Source organism: Ambystoma mexicanum, chromosome 10 (genome assembly GCF_040938575.1).
Source record: "Ambystoma mexicanum isolate Mex_15411 chromosome 10, UKY_AmexF1_1, whole genome shotgun sequence".
Lineage (NCBI taxonomy): Eukaryota > Metazoa > Chordata > Amphibia > Caudata > Ambystomatidae > Ambystoma > Ambystoma mexicanum.
In genome coordinates this window covers 341,365,550-341,381,837 of record NC_090932.1, presented here as the reverse complement: position 1 = coordinate 341,381,837, position 16,288 = coordinate 341,365,550, and positions in this window count along the sequence as shown.

The window sequence follows — 16,288 nt, the reverse complement described above, 5'->3', positions numbered from 1 at the left end:
GGTGAATGAGTGTGAATTTTCTCCCTAGAAGGTAGTATCTAAGATGGAAAACTGCCCATTTGATGGCAAGGGCTTCCAGTTCCAACACAGAGTAGTTCTTCTCTCTGGGGGAAGAGTGTACAACTAGTAAATAGGATGGGGTGTTCTAATCCATTGTGTATCTAAGATAATACTGTTCCTAAACCTGCAAGCGAGGCATTGGTCTGTAATATGAATTCTTTTGAGAAGTCTACTACTTCAAATATAGGATTCTGGCTTAAGGTTTGTTTTAGGTTATTGTAACAAGCATCATCCTCATCAGTCCAACACATTTTCTGGGGTTCCGCAATTCTTAATTTATCTGTCAGTCTGGCTGTTCTATCTGAAAAATGTAGGATAAACCTACCATAATATCCAATCAAACCTAGGAGTGCCTTAAGATCTCTCTTGGTCTTGGGAGCATCTAGGACAGCTTTCACTTTTTCTTTCTGGGGCTGTACACTGCCATTCCCTACAAGGAAGCCTAGGTATTTCACTGCTGACTGAGCCAGCTTACATGTTGAGGGTTTGGCGGTTAAGCCTGCCTCTCAGAGGGTAATAGTAGAAAGATGGAAAAGATGGTCTTCCCAAGTTTTACTATAAATGTTATGTTGTCAATGTAGGCCCCACAGAAATCGGAATAAGGATGTAATATCCTGTCCATGAGTCGATGGGGTCCCATGCAATCCAAAAGGAAGGCCTTTGAATTGGAATAGCCCTATTGGCGTTGAGAAAGCTGTTATTTCCGTATCGGGTCCATGCACAGGGACCTGCCAATATCCTTTGGTTAAATCTAGAGTTGACAAGAATGTGGCATTTTCTAGTTTATCGATCAAATCATCGATGCGTGGCATAGGCTAGGCATTGATGGCGTTGACCTGCCTACAGTCTATGCAAATCCTCCAAAAATTATCAGGTTTAGTCACCAACACAATACGAGAGGACCTTGGGCTTGAAAAGGGCTCAATGATATTTGCCTTTAACATTATTTTAATCTTGTCAATCACTAGCTTTTTTTGTGCTTCTCGGAGTCGATATGACTTCAAATGGATCACTTTCCCTTTAGGAGTTCTGATGTAGTGGTAAGTACCATGCAATCTCTCTAGTTTCTCACAAGATTCATTGGGGTATGCAGAAATGAGGCAATTCTAATCCTTTTGCTCATCCTTAGGTCAGGCTTGTCCAACCTTTTGAATGTGGTGCCGAAGCATTAACTTTCTGTCACACTGTGGGTCGACGAGCCAAAAGTGAACACCCTCACCCAAAGCAGTATATTCAAAAGTGATGGTGTGTGACCTTTGACACAATAGCATCACAGGCATAGCCATGCAGTCCCAAAGATAGCTTTTGGTGTCGGGGGCAGTGATCAAAGGTTAGTTTCTTGTGATTTCTTCCAGTGTGTATGTGTTGATATTTCTCTGAAATAGTGGGGGCGACCGAGCGTAGCGAGGGAACTATAACGATCTATGGAGGGTTTGGGGGGTACCCCCGCCCCAAGATTTTTTTTTCCAAATATGGGGCTGAAACTGCATTTTACAGCAGGAAAAGTGTCCAAAAAGCCATGTTTACAATCAGTTCTAAAGGGGAACATGTACATTCCATGTCGCCAACAGCAGACAAGAACATTGTAGAACACAGCACATTTTAATGATCAATGTGTTCACAGTGTAAGACAGCACTGTCCCTGATGTAACACATCGGCATGCTGGTTGTGCCCATAATATGCCTCTGTAGCAACATGTCTATGCTGGCTGGTCCCAATTTAGGCCAGCATTGTCCTCTACAAAGCATGATTGATGCTGCCTGAGTATGTGCAGTATGTCCAATACATATGCCAGCTTATCTCTGTAATACACATTCATTTCTTCTGTGGTAATGGGAGGCATAATCCAATTCCAGGGGGCACCTGAGGCAGTAAAAGTCCTCTGCCATGGCCCGGTTTATTGGTCGGACCCAACATTGCAGAAATAAATTAATCATGTCCACAGACCCGACAAACATTGAACAAATAAATAAATCGGGGAGGGGAGCCGACTTATGAATTTCCCCAGGGGTGCCCAAATATAGGAAGTGACATCACCAGCAGTTATATGACCGCATTTGCACGTAGTCACCAACTTGGTGCAAGGGGTGCAGAACAGTGGAAACATTGGCTAGCATGTACTGCATATACTAAAGTCAAGTAAGGAGGAGGTTTAAGCCTTCCAGTTGCATTCCAGTAGGCCAATACTGCCCCTACTCCACCCCTCTATAATCATCCAGGTTGTAGTAGCCCTCAAAAGGCAGAGCTACACAGCTTGGATGGGAGAACGAAATGCCATCCCATCCTGCGAATATGGCAAACCTCGGAGCAAAGACTGTGCGTGTGTCTCGTACCTGAGCACAATCTCACTAATTTGGTGCAAATCTCGCAAGTGGGTGCATGGGAATCCCATGCGTGTGTGTGGGCTGCAGACCCCGGATCACTTGCTCACTTCTTCAGTGTGAAACTCTGGCCAAGGCAGTACTGTCCCAATGGTGAGAAGTGTTGTATTTTCACATTAACTATGCTTAAGCACTTTGGGTTATTGAATAGTGCTGCTACATTATGAGTAATTCCATCCCTTTAAATATATTAGCTCTTGTATAACCACAACAGTGTTGATTTATTCTGATGATTATGAAGATGATGTTAGACTTGCTCAATAGTTCTGGTTCTGTATCATTAAATGTACTTCAGATCTTCAGAGTCTTGGGAGGATAGCTCAGGGGCAACATGCTCACCTTGGAAGCAAGACGACATGGAGCAACACAGGTTCGATCCCTCTGGGTATGTTTTACGCATTATAAATAACCAATAAAAATAAATAAATCTGCTGAGAAGTGCTAGGGCCTTGTCAATAAGAGTGTAGCAGCTCAACTGATAAGTGCTGATGTTGTCCCATCAAAAGTATAGCAGCCCCACTAAGATGAACTAGCATTGCCTCATCAAAAGCATAGTATTACAATTATAGAAGCCCTGTTTAGCAAGCTAACTGAGGAGTACCAGCATTGCCCCATTTCAAATATGGCAGCTCTAGTAGAAAATAAATTACACAGCCCTGCTGAGAAGTGCTGTTGCTGTCTCTTTAAAAATATAGAAGCCCGTTAGCTCTGCACCATTAGGCCCTGCAAGTACTGGTCCATTGAATGCTATTACACTCAACAAGGTCAACAGTATGGCAAAGTCCATACTGGGTTCTATGTGATAATTCTGCATTTTGAAGAACAAATACTGATTTATTTCAGCCAATTTGTGTGGTCAAAAGGCCGAATTATCACATTCTACTGCCCACCCACCCTGCTAAACCCCCAAAGAAGGTGATCCCACCTCACCTCACGCTCCCACCCTCTCCCACGCTGTTACCTTCCTTAGAATTCAGGGGAGTTACCTCCCTCAACGCCTCCGTTCCCCGCCCATAGCATAGCATTCACCGTCACCACGTACACACTCAGAAACCTGCAGTCTCATTTGCCCTCTCCCTGCCACCTCCCCCCCACAGATGCAATGCAAGAGGGGTGCACAGATGTAGAGGTACACCCAACCCAAAAAGATTTTTTGAAATTGAGGGACTGACTTGCTTTGCATCTGTGCACAGATATACTTGTTTTGAGTTGGGTGTACTTCTACATCTGTGCACACAGATGTAGAAGTATACCCAAACCAAAACGATTTTTAGAAATTGAGGGACAGATGCAAAACAAGAGCATCGTGCTTTGCATCCGTCCCTCAATTTTTAAACATCGTTTTTTACCCGGCTTTTACCCAGGCCGCCAGAGAGAGACACAGTATGCATGGAACAAAGGGCCATCCATACCGGTCTCTTCTCTCCGGCCTGAGGGGTCAGACCTGGAGCACCCACGTACTCTGTGCCCCTGAAAGCGGGCCGTGGCCTGTAACTGCCTCTGGTGCCGGGGGCACCAGAGACAGTTACAGGCCACGGCCCGGTTTATTTATTTGTTCAATGTTTGTTAGGTCTGTGGACCCGATTAATTTATTTATTTCTGCAATGTTGGTCGGACCCAACATTGCAGAAATAAATTAATCGAGTCCACGGACTCGCAAACATTGGGCAAATAAATAAATAAACCAGTTTACTTATTTGTTCATTGTTTTCTGTACAGCCTCGTGGGCCACATGAAATGGCTTGGATGGCCGCATTGTGGCCCACGGGCTGTATGTTGGACAACCTTGCTTTAGGTAGTTCTTGGGGAATAAACCCCAAATTGTCAATTTCATTGGGCACCGAACTAGATAATATAGAGGAGTTAGTGGTGGAAGGATTTTCTTTCCACTCTTTCAGGAGATTTACGTGGTAGAGGTGGTTCTTCTGCCTTCTATCGGGTTGGGCTGTTTTATAGATACAGGTTCCTGTTTGCTCTAGTACCTAATAGGGCCTGTGCCACTTTGAAACAAGATTATTTTCAGAGATAGGTAAAAGGTCATACACTTTCTGACCTACTGAAAATGACCATAGATTTACCTTCTTATCATAGAAAAGTTTTTGTTGGGCTTGAGCTTTCTCCATATGAGTGTGGACTAGACTTCGGACAAGTTTCATATGCTCTCGCAATCGGGTATCTGCCTGTGACAGGAGTATTGGTGCCTCTTCTCTTTCTTCCCAGGTCTCCGAAAGCATGTCCAAGACATCTCTTGGTTCTCTACCGTATAATAACTCGAAAGGTGAGAAACTGGCAGTCTTTCTCACTACAAACAGGGCCCAAGGGATCCTACGATCCAAGTATTGCCCATCCTTGTCTAACTTTCTCAGAATCATTTTGATGGTCTTATTAGATCTCTCCACTAATCCATCCATTTGGGGGTGGTAAACTGGGGTTCGTAAGGTGGTAACGTGTACTAATTCCTTAAATTCACCCAGGAGCTTACTCATGAAATTGGATTTCGGATCTGTTAGAATTTCCTTGAGGAAACCAACCATAGAAAAGAATGGTAGAAGGCGTTTTAAAATTTGCTGGGTTGTGTTTTTCCACATGGGGAAGGCTTCTGGGTACCGGGAAGCGTAATGAACAATGACAAAAACATATTTATTGCCCCGTTTAGAAGTTTTCAATGGTCCAAAAATATCCATCTCGATTCTAGAGAAAGGACCTTCTATTATCGGTAGTGGTTTTAGAGGGGCAGGTAGGGGCATATGTGAGTTTTTTTTTTTTTTTTTTTTTGGCATATCTCCCATGTCTGAATGAAGTTCTTTATGTCAGCATGTATACCCGGCCAATAGAATTTCCCCCTGATGTGAGCTTGGGATTTTATTTATTTATGCGTATAGTTTAGAGAACTTTCACATAATAACAATACAAATAACAATAAATGAAACATCAAATATCTAGCATCCATTAAACACATTCATTAAATACATTCATCCTTGGTCATTTCAAAGAGCATTTAATTTCTTTCCCATATAGGATAACCATACATAAATTAATAATAATCATTCCTTAGTGGTTTCTCTTTCCTAGTTGGAGGGCCTATCAAGCTTCCTCGTGGCCATCACCGACTTCCAGACCTGATAGAGTGCGATATGTGCAGATGTGTTCCCCATATTTAGGCAATATGCCCAAAAGATTTCGCTTTTTATCTGATCATATTTTTCTACATATGGGCCAAGGAGAGTCATTTATAGGGGGCCACATTCTTTACAGTCAGAACATGACGGGCTGTCTCTGGAATGCTTGAGCAAGGCATAGTCAGCCATTTCTGGATTCTCTAGGGATCGAGACTTTGGGTCGCAATATAGTTAATACAGGTAGTTTGTTAATTTGCAGGAGTAGTCCAAATTTACGCAATGCCGGGCTGGGGCACAATTTCAGGTAGCCATGCGGTTCCCCAAAAGTGTGCGCCAGAAAAGGCATCACCTCCCAGAAACTTTTCAGAGAGCACAAGTGGGTATAGTTAGAGCACCAATCCCACATCCCCAGCTTCACAACAAATTTACTTTTCTGGCTATAGTAGTTTCTTCCCAATTTGACTTCCATTCTATTAATTTAAATACCTCATTTGACAAAATTGCGAGACTATTTTTACATCCACCGCTTTTTTCCTTACCAAGGAGGCATAAACGTGGGCAGACGGGAGATAGTTCAGCTTTTAAGTATAGAAGACATCTTTTTAACGCTTGTGCCACCAGGGATATCAGGCCCAGCTCTAGCCTTTTTTGATGGGTACACTAGGGCACACCCCCAGAGCATTCCTCCCAAATTTCCCTTGAGTGCCTTCAGCCATGACAGGTCTTTCAAACTTAATGCTTCTAACCCATATACAATAGAGGCACAAAAGGTTTGCCTATACATGGTCAATATGCCGTGTAGAGTAAAGCCTGAGGTCTCCTTAATGCACTGTGCAATCACAATTGTCAGGGCGACGGCTTTGCGTTTTTTCTCTGCGATAATTGCAGCATAATCACAATCGGGCATTATATCTGATCCCAGATACCTATACTGTTTCACCCTTTCAATGTGAGAACCTTCCACCATCAGTTTTGGTACAGCCATGTTTTAAAGGAAAAGTGCATATATTGAGTTTTTTCGAAGTTTATCGTCGGGCCATTCTCGTCTGCATATGTTCACAGAGCAGTTAGAGAGCGTTTTATTCCTGCAAAGGTGTGATCACAGAGGATACGGTCTTCTTTGTTTAACAGGCATTTCATTTGGGTACCAGCAATGCTAGGTGGATGGTTAGCAACCTGCCCCTGATGTTCAGGCAGGTCTGCTAGGAACAGGTTGAACAGCAGGGGAGCCAAGGCACAGCCTTGTTTAACCCCTCTTTCAGTTTGTATGGGTTGTGTCAATGACCTCCCCGCTGTCCATCCTGACCTGTACTACCATCTCCTCAAGCAAATTACATACAGTGTATAGCAGATCTGCAGGGCAATCATAGGCCTCAAGTTTTTGCAACAATCGATTTCGGTCAACTGTATCAAATGCCGACCAAAAGTCGATCATGGCCATATGGAGATAGGCATTACGCTTAGTCTTAGCATCCCTGGTTAACTTGTCGATAAGCCAGAGGCAGTGTCCAGTGCCCGAGCCTGACCTAAAACCCATCTGGAAATCGTCAAGCATCTGGGCTGATTTTGCCCATCTAGCTAGCCCATCAAGCAATATAGAGGTAAATATCTTCCCAGTTACATCGAGCATTACAAGGAGTCTAAAATCTTTAGGGGATGTTCTTGCTCCTTTTTTGTAGATGGGAAAGAGGAGAGAATTTTTCCAAGATCTAGGCACTCTGCCCTCTTCACATACTTTGTTAAAGAGGGCAAACAGCACTCTAGACCAATAGACTGGGGATCTTCTCAAGACTGCCTTTGCTAGGCCATTTGGGCCGAGAGACCCAGAGTCTTTGAGTTTACAGATTTTTATTTCAATATCCGCCAAGTCAAATTTTAATTTAAAGCTTCTCTTGGTAAGGGCAGGAATTACGCCTGTGGCGTTTGGTGCAGCAAATGCTTTGCCTATGAATTCAGTCCAAAGTTGTTCACCAATGCAGCTAGTAATTAGTGAGGCTTTAGGGCAATCAAACTCAGTGAATAGGCTCCACATCTTTTTTGTATATTTTGTTGTTACTGCTTTTAAAAGATATTGCCATTGATAATTTCTATGTGACTATTTCCAGTGCTTAATCCATTGTCTATCTCTTTTTTGCCAGGCGACACACTGGGTAACTGGAAAAGACACCTAGATTGGCTTCTTAATTCTTCCAATCTCTTGCCTCATATATCTTTTAGCATCCTGAATTGCCTTATTATAATATGACCTCCTACCCGGCGTATTCAATACCACGTCATTTTTGAAGGTCGTCAGCCAAGACATGGTTTCTTTAATCCATTTTTTAATGGAGTCCGCCGAAATACCAAGTATGTTCTTCATTTGATCTACAATTTGAGATGATACAAATTTACGAGCACTCTCAAGGTTCTTTTCGGTCCATCTGATTCTGTTCCCACCATTGTTAATATCAACATCACCGACTCTGCAGTCTACTACGACTTCAGGGCCTGCAATGGTGAGTGTGACTGTAGCGTGGTCGCTGAAGCTATTCTCTTCCACTACCAATTTCCTAATTTGTGGGAGGATTTCCTAGTTACAAAAGAAGTAATCTATCATGGTTGCAGAATATCCCCTTTTCCAAGTAGGTTTCCCCGGCCTGTCCCCACATATTCGCCCATTTAACATAACACAATCCCAGTCTGTAAGAGTATCCAGCGAAAGGCTCCCTTTCCTCATCATACATCAATTCACCATTTTTGGAAGGCTATTCCCAAATTCTGTTTCATTCAGTTCCTTATTGCAGCAGCATCTAGTGTGGAGGCCCCCCCCACCGGCCTGGCGCCCCCAATAATAACATTTTCTGGAGTGTTTCCAGTATATAGTTTACACAAGATTTCTATAATACTCTCAATAATATTGTGGGTACATAGATGGCCTGGGGGGGTCGTAGATGTTTATGATGGTAAAGTTACCCCTCTCTTGAGCCAGGCTGATATTTACAGCAAGGATATTAGGATTAGTTGTGTCAAGAGGGATTATTTTGGCTGAGATCGAATTTTTAACCCCAATTATAAGGCCACCATAGGGGAGCCCCCTAGGACTTTTGCTGGCCAGTACTTGAAACATTTGATACCCGTCAATATATAAATCCGTAAGCAGCCAATACTCCTGTAATAGAAAAATATCTGCTCGCAACAAGTCCAGAGATCCCTCTGTGCTCAGAAGATGTGTAAAGCCTCTCGTGTTCCATGAGCACATTTTCCCATTTCAGTTGTTAACTACAGGTTTGCAGGAGTTAATTCTGGATCAACCAGCCGAGGATGCCCATGATGTTGGCTTGCAACGTATTAGGGATCTGGGCATCATTTCCATTCACTCCGTTACCAGGCGCCAGTTTTTCACATAAATAGTCAACACACCGATTCTATGGTGTTCGTGACCTGTAGTGGAGCCGGAATTGGGCCAATCTCATATCCCAGAGCCAGAAACCTGTTGTGGATTCTGATCAGGTTTTGCAGTATTGGCAGTGGTACAATGGACACTACTCATTTGTTGTGCCATGTTTTTAGTAGGTTCGAAAAACTCAGTCTTTTTTGTCTTATATTCTGAGAGGCAGGATCTTGTGTCAGTAGCAAAAATTCTGATCTATTGATGTGTAAACAGGTGTCCCTCTTGTTCTGTTGTTGCAGCGTTATGGAGAAAATGGGGTCTTTGCTCGATATGCCATTTTCCTTCGTTGTTCCCATTACTGAAGATACAGATACTTTGGCAGTTCTAACTCGGTTTTAGAGCACTCCACAAGGGGTTTGTACTTCATTTTCTATCTTGCCGAGCTTGTGAGTATCATCGCAGATTATAGAATCTTCGTCTATTTCTACATTTTGTTTCTGTGCCTTTGTAATCCATTTTGTTATCGGCTCCATTGCAGGCCCATTTTTCTTCTTCTTTTTGATCTTTTTATTATTTTTCCCTGAATTTTGAGGTTGTTCTGCATTAGCTGTTTGCAGTTCTGGTCCTGAATAGGTCTGAGATTCAATTGCTTCTAGCTGTGTTTTCTTCAGACATTTCATTCGTTTATGCTTCTTCCTGGTTAAGTAAATTGGTGAAGTATTACTTTCTTGATCAATGTTTCTGATACATTCTAGACTTATATCCTTGGGAGGATCCAAAAGTACAGAGTCTGGTTCTAGAGGTTGGTGTTCACTGTTAGAATGTATAGTGTCAATCAGTGCATCAAGCTCTCTATCTGGGTCCTCGCTTGTTATTTTAGCGGGGATGACTTTAGCGACTTCATGCAGGATTTTTCTGCTAAGTCGAAGTAGGACTTTCATGGCAAACTGAATCACCGTCAGTTGAGCTTGTATTTGGTTGGGGAGGATTGCTGTGTCTTGTCACAGACTAGAAATACTTGCGTCTTCCTCTGTGGGCACCACATTTGGGGTGATTGACAATCTTTGGGTAGGCTTGGGGGGGCGATTTTAATCGAAGCATCACTTCCAATAAGTCAGCCATCTCTGTTTCAGGTATGGAAGTTATTTCTTTGGCTGAATTGTTAACGTCTGGCAGTTTGTCCGTTCCCAAAGAATCCTGCAAAGAGTAACATAAAGCAAGCAGCAAGTTGTTGTCGAAAGCTGCGAAGGAGGAATCTGTTATGTTACTTCTATTTATGGGCAGAGAAAGAAGAGCTGGGGTAGTGTAATTATACCTTCAGGCTGTGGGGCCATTGTAGGTACCACTGCCGGTTCAACATGGAAGAAGGATTTAATGGTGCCAGCAGGTTTCTCTGTTCCCCTGCTGTGTCTGCGAGGTGAGCTGGTAACCTGGGAACTTGTTTTACTTGCTTTAGTTCTGGTGGCCGAAGCTGCCACATCCTTCTTATATGGTGCTTTCTTCCTTAGGTTATAATTACTTGCACTAGAGCATAATTTACCCGGCATCTTTTCCTGGTCTCTAATAGCACAGTGGTTGAGCTATTAGCCCCACCAGGGAGGATCAAGCCTGTAGTGGTTGTTAGCTTAGGCAGATGCCACAGGACAATCTTCTAGCAAATCAACAAAGTATGTTGTGCACGTTGTTTGTCAGAATGAAAGAGAAAAGAAATAAACAGCTAGAGATATATATATATATATATATGTATATATATATATATATATATGAAAAGGGCAGCTCACTCCACGTCCACCTTACACAAAACACTAACCCCCGGGCCCTAAAAGATAGGGGGTTATGGAGTGTATATATGAAGACAAGACACGTCAGGAGTTTGGTTAAAGCTTTTATTAATTGTGTTTTGCCTGGACTGACTTACCGGACTGTACCATGCTCCTCACCATGGGGAACACTGGACTGCAGGACAATGGCAGGTCTCCCCTTCCAAACAGCAGGGACATGGGCTGAGAAAGAAACGTTGAAAAAGTGACAGTTGAAAGAAGGATGTAGAAAGATAAAGCAGGAATAGAAAGGAAAAATAATAGTTGGGGACTTTGCGGGGGTTGCGGTCTTGAGTGGCCTCCCCCCCCCCCCACGGCAATCTCTGATAAGCCAGGCTATGCCTGTCAGCTACAGCCCGGCGTGAAGATAAGGCCAAGGACGCGTGAGGGGTACGGCCTGGGTGAAGCAAAACACCGGTGCCTGGAGTTGCATTTGCGGGGCAGCCCAAGACGTGAGCGTGGCCTGTCAAGCAGTGGCCCGCCAACCCGGGCGGGCCAGAAGAAGACAAAGTCCCGGGCCGCGTGTGCTGTGCATCCCGGGTCAAGATAACACCCTGGCCCAGGCCATGTGGGTGCAGCAACCCGAACTGGAGTGTGGCCTGATGGACTACAGGCCACCCGGGAGCCAATCCGGGCAGCCCAGGGGCAGGAAAAGTCCTGTGCGCATGCACAGAGTGGCCCGCGTGAAGAGTATGGCCATGCCGGGAAGAAGCCCGCCTGCCCGCCCCGTGGTCAGGCGGGGCAGGCGATGAAGGAAAAGAAAACCCTGGCGGCACACGTGCGAGTGCCAGAATCGCCTGGCGGGTTGCAGGCAATCCACTCTCCTCAGGGCCAGATGGGGAGTGGAGAAGGAAGTGCTGGGGCTCATCTTGGAGTGCCCGGCTGTATGCTGAATCCACCCAGGTGGGCGGGCCTGGGCGGAATCCAACGAGGACTTTAACCGTTTGGAAAAAACACTGCCATGGAGGAAATGTAATCCCTGCCCATGTTAGCTTTGGGGCTGCCAGAGCCCATTAGATGATTTAAAGCACCGCCACAGAGGAAATGTAACCCTGCACCTTCCAGCAGGGAGACCAAGGGCTCATAAACCCAAATAAACAGGTAGTGCTGGAAAAGCCCTGTTAAAATTAACACACTGCCACGGAGGAAAAGAGGAAATTTAACTGCCCTGCCAGCAGGTAGCATGGGCTGATAAACCCTAATGAGACATTTAGGGCTGGCAGAGCCCCAACTAAATGACACCACTGCCAGGGAATGGGCTTTTAAAGCCCTGCAACCACAGCATCATCCCAGAGGAATTAAGGGCTCCCAAAGCCCGCTTTAAGCTCAAAGCTCTGAAAGCACTGTTGGGACACTACCCATGCCATGAGGACTGGGGCTCCTAAAACTCTAACAAGAAATAGGGCTGCCATAGCCACAGACAAGATACCCGTGGCACCGCAGCAGAGCGGGACAGACAGGATCCAGGACTGACCTGATGACAGAGGACCGAAAGGTGCTGTGTGTTCAGTGACATTTTATGTGACTAGGATGACTGGAAAAAGGGAAATGTTTTGAGTTAGAGAAGACTGCAGCTGCTAAGGGGTTTGAGAGGGTGTAATGGGGCAATGGGTTGTGTTGAAGCGGGAGGAAAGTATGAGTCGCACAGGCAGAGTGTATAAGAGCTTGCTTTAAGTTCATTTATTGAGGGATTTGTGCAATGAGTAGCTATTACTCTGTTGAATGCATTATTAAACGCTGAAGAGGAATGCTGAATTGTCATATGGGGCTGGTATGAAGAAAGAGGAAGCTTTGCTGGAGTAGCAATGCTAGGAGTAGGGACTCCGAGTGTTAGCATTTCAACATGTAGCTCATCATTTTAGCATGAACATGTAGCTCATCGTTTTAGCATACACGTTAGTGTGGATTTGAACTGCAATAAGGGATCAGGGGCTAAAACTCAGTTCTGAACTCAGAAGGATAAGTCTCGGGCAGAAATATGAAAATGCACAAGGCACATGATTGAAAATGCACAGAGCACATGTTTAAAAATTGCACATTAGTTCAGGATGATATTTCAATTGACTGAGTTCAATAAACCTAATACTAATATACATTAACATACAAATCCATCCCCAGTAACATGTAACATGCCCTTAACAATATTTAGTGCAAATTAGTCTACTTGGAAATAACCTGAAGGCACATTTAGAAAATGCATGATGCTCTTTAAAATGGGAAAGTAAACATGCAGGCTGAGTTTGTGTGGGAAGATGAAAAATGTGAAGATCTGTTCTGCTAAAGACAGGCCATTGTGTGAAGCAGGAAGTGCAAGAGAAATGTTTCATTTTTCTTTTCAGCAATGTGGTTAGCACAATGAGGAAAACATACAGAAGAAATCGGGTGACGTGGGTGGGTCTGGTTGAGGAGAAGTATTTCCCTAGATCGACAGGGTGATCTATTAAAAAGGGCTTTGAGTGGGAGTAGCGATTCAGATATCTTCGAGCACTGGCAAAAGGTGGAGCGGGGAGCTGGCTGGAGAAATACTTCACTGCTGGCAGGCCGTCTGATGTGGGAGTTCCTTATCTGAGCGACCCTGAGGAAGTTGGCAGAAAGATTGATGAGGATTCCATGCGAAATTGAATCAAAGACCTCGCCAACATATTTGGGTAAATATCAGTTTAAGTGAGGAACTGCTGTCTTGGGTTAGGTCAGCTAGTTAGGTCATTTTGTTTTAGGTGCTGTCTTTTTTTTAAACGTGCATGTAATTCTGCATTTGTATTGAAAACCACAGCTGTGTTTTTTTTCTGTTTTCTCAAAGTCTATTCCTTTTGCCAAATTCCACGTCTCCAAGGTCAGTTGGTAAGACTGGGCACAGCTAATTATGGAAGATTATAACATTCGCACTGTAAAACATATTGGGACCTAGCTATTACTCTGTGTAAATTGGATATTTATCTGTTACGATAAAATAATACATTGTAAAACAATTAGTAGTCTTAGTGCATTTTTGCTGCAGTCAGTCTTTTTATTCGATCTCCACAAAGAGACAAGACCGCAAAATATCCCCAAGTGAAGTAACGTCTGTGAATTGCCTAGCTAGAGAGAGAGTGAGTGAGTGAGTGAATGAATGAATGTGCGGTATTGCAATGTGCCTGCTTTATAATTGTAGAAACTTAGCCAAAAAGGGTGTATTGTGGTATTGAACTGAAGTGGGAGAATGGGATAACACCCCCCCCCCCCATCTCATCCAGACCATGGCCTAAGGGATCACGGCCCAGACACCCCCCACGAGAGGAGTTCATCTACTTACCAGATGATAAAGTACCCTGTTTCAAAAACCTAGACATCCGAGGAGTACGAGCATGGCGTGCTGGTGGGCAAACCAATGCCTGCGACATGTATCAGCTAGACTAGAACAATAGCCATGAGTATTCACATCATTAGAGATTCCACAACGACATAGCCACCAGACAAGAACACACGTGCCACCATGCACACTGGTCACTCACACACCAACCCACACGAAGAACATACTCCGTGCTATGACATAGCGGACTGTCATACCCACAGACAGGCATCGTTGTTATTTTTCAGATAGGCCTTCTACAGCACCGCAGAAACACAAGACGCCTGAAAAGCTTTTGTATATGCTTGCTGATGCCGCTTCGCTACCTATCCCTATGAAGATGCTACCATGTATTTCTAATGCTGCCTATGATGCTTTGTCACCCCGCGATCCCCATAATATGGATCATGGACCGTCGCCCACGAACTAGGCCCAAGTAGGCCGCAAGCAAGAGTCCCCAGGCCGGAGCCTCGCAAACGAAAATCCTCTCAGAACGAAATGCAAGTGCTGACCATGCAGAACGAGCCCCTAACGGGAGCCCACAGCCAAAGCCACAATGTTGCAACTCGCACGCCGCGCGCCCAGCGCCAAGATTACACCTGCAAGTGCCAAGCCCTCAGAGACAGAATACAAAATCTAATGCTCCAGCTACGGTCTCCCCACACGTGAACAAGCCGAACTGACAAGATGCCAAGATCATGAGACAGAAAGTCGCCAGGGTCCCACGTTGCAACAACGAAGCGGCAAAGCTGGACACCTTCAGCGATGGGAAAGACCTGCTCACCAGCCCATAAGCAGACCTGTCCATTGTCCGCACTAACACATAGTTGCTAATGTCAGGTACACCGCGGGCTGGGAACGGCGATGGTCCCAGGCTTGGGGGCTCGCGGGAGAACCAATCAGAATACAAGGGGGCTTATTACTGACGCCATTACTCTTGGCCAATCACCAAGGGTCCCCTTGGAATAATATCAAAGTAGCAACTGTTAGGGACAGCCCAAGTATACCACCTGACCTGTCTTCATCCACTAACATTTCTTCCGATAGGGGACATATACTAACCCTACCACTCAGGAAACCAATCCGAAGTGGCGTTAGGTTTTGTGATGATTTTCCCAGGTGACGCGAGTAGCGCGTCAAACTGCTGTAAAAAGGGCCTGCGAGCCCCACTAAAGATGAGAGCTTCTCCGGATGCATACAGACTAAGCGTATCCCTGCCGTTACTCTAATAAACAGCAGTAATTGCCTTGCTCCTTGTGTGCATGTGTCATACTCCTTCTGGGACACGAAAGGAGTTGGGGCCTCCTCAGCCCGGAGGTCCGCGGACGGCTCTGCCAGCCCCCGGGATAGTCACCCTGACAAGTTGGAGGCACTGCTGAGATCTGTTTCCCTGAGAGCATTATTCCAAGGCCTCTTGTTACGAGGCGACCCAGCAGCGCTGCCCCCTCTGCAGGACTACAGGACCATCGCGGAACTGCGAGAAGACCGGACAGCGCAATCCAGATATTGGCCCTCAGGAGACAGCTTGAGAAGTATCCCGTCCGCGGTTGGCGAGTGTCCAGACGTGGTCCAGATGAGTGGAGGTGGCGAGCCGCTTTTGGAGGGGTGCACGCAGTCGAGCGGCCCCGCCTCAAGATAACTTGGTGAGTATGACACACCCAACAAGCAACGTAATGTTGTGCGGGAGGGGGGAGGAGTTGTGAAAAGGGTGGCGGGAGGTGTTTACAGTGTGTTGTAAAAGATTTGATAAATAAGTAACGATCGACGAGTGACTGGTGGCAAGCCAGGCACGAGGGCCGTCTTCTACCACGTCACGGAATGAATTGGGTGGGGCTGAAAGGCACCACGTGTGGTTGTGAGAAGGCACTGATTTGTTCAGATCGCGGGCACCTGTAGGGAAAGGGTGTAGCTTTCCAATGAATTGGCGTTTTAGATCAATGAGTAGATGAGGATCCCTACTAGTTGAGTGTTGCAGCTAGTTATGTAGATGAAGTTTCCCCGCAGGAGGAAGCTAGATTGTTTCCGGGTGCGGAAGATAATAGGCTGGTTAAGTCCCCCTGGTGAGGGGCGTATCACACGCGAGGCAACGCAGCGTGCGCAGTCCGATTATAAGAGGTTATTGGTGGTTACCTTGCTCCGGTTATAGCGAGAGGACAGCTGTCGAGTTTACGGGGGACAAAAGAGTTAAAACATATTGCGCGCTCTTTCA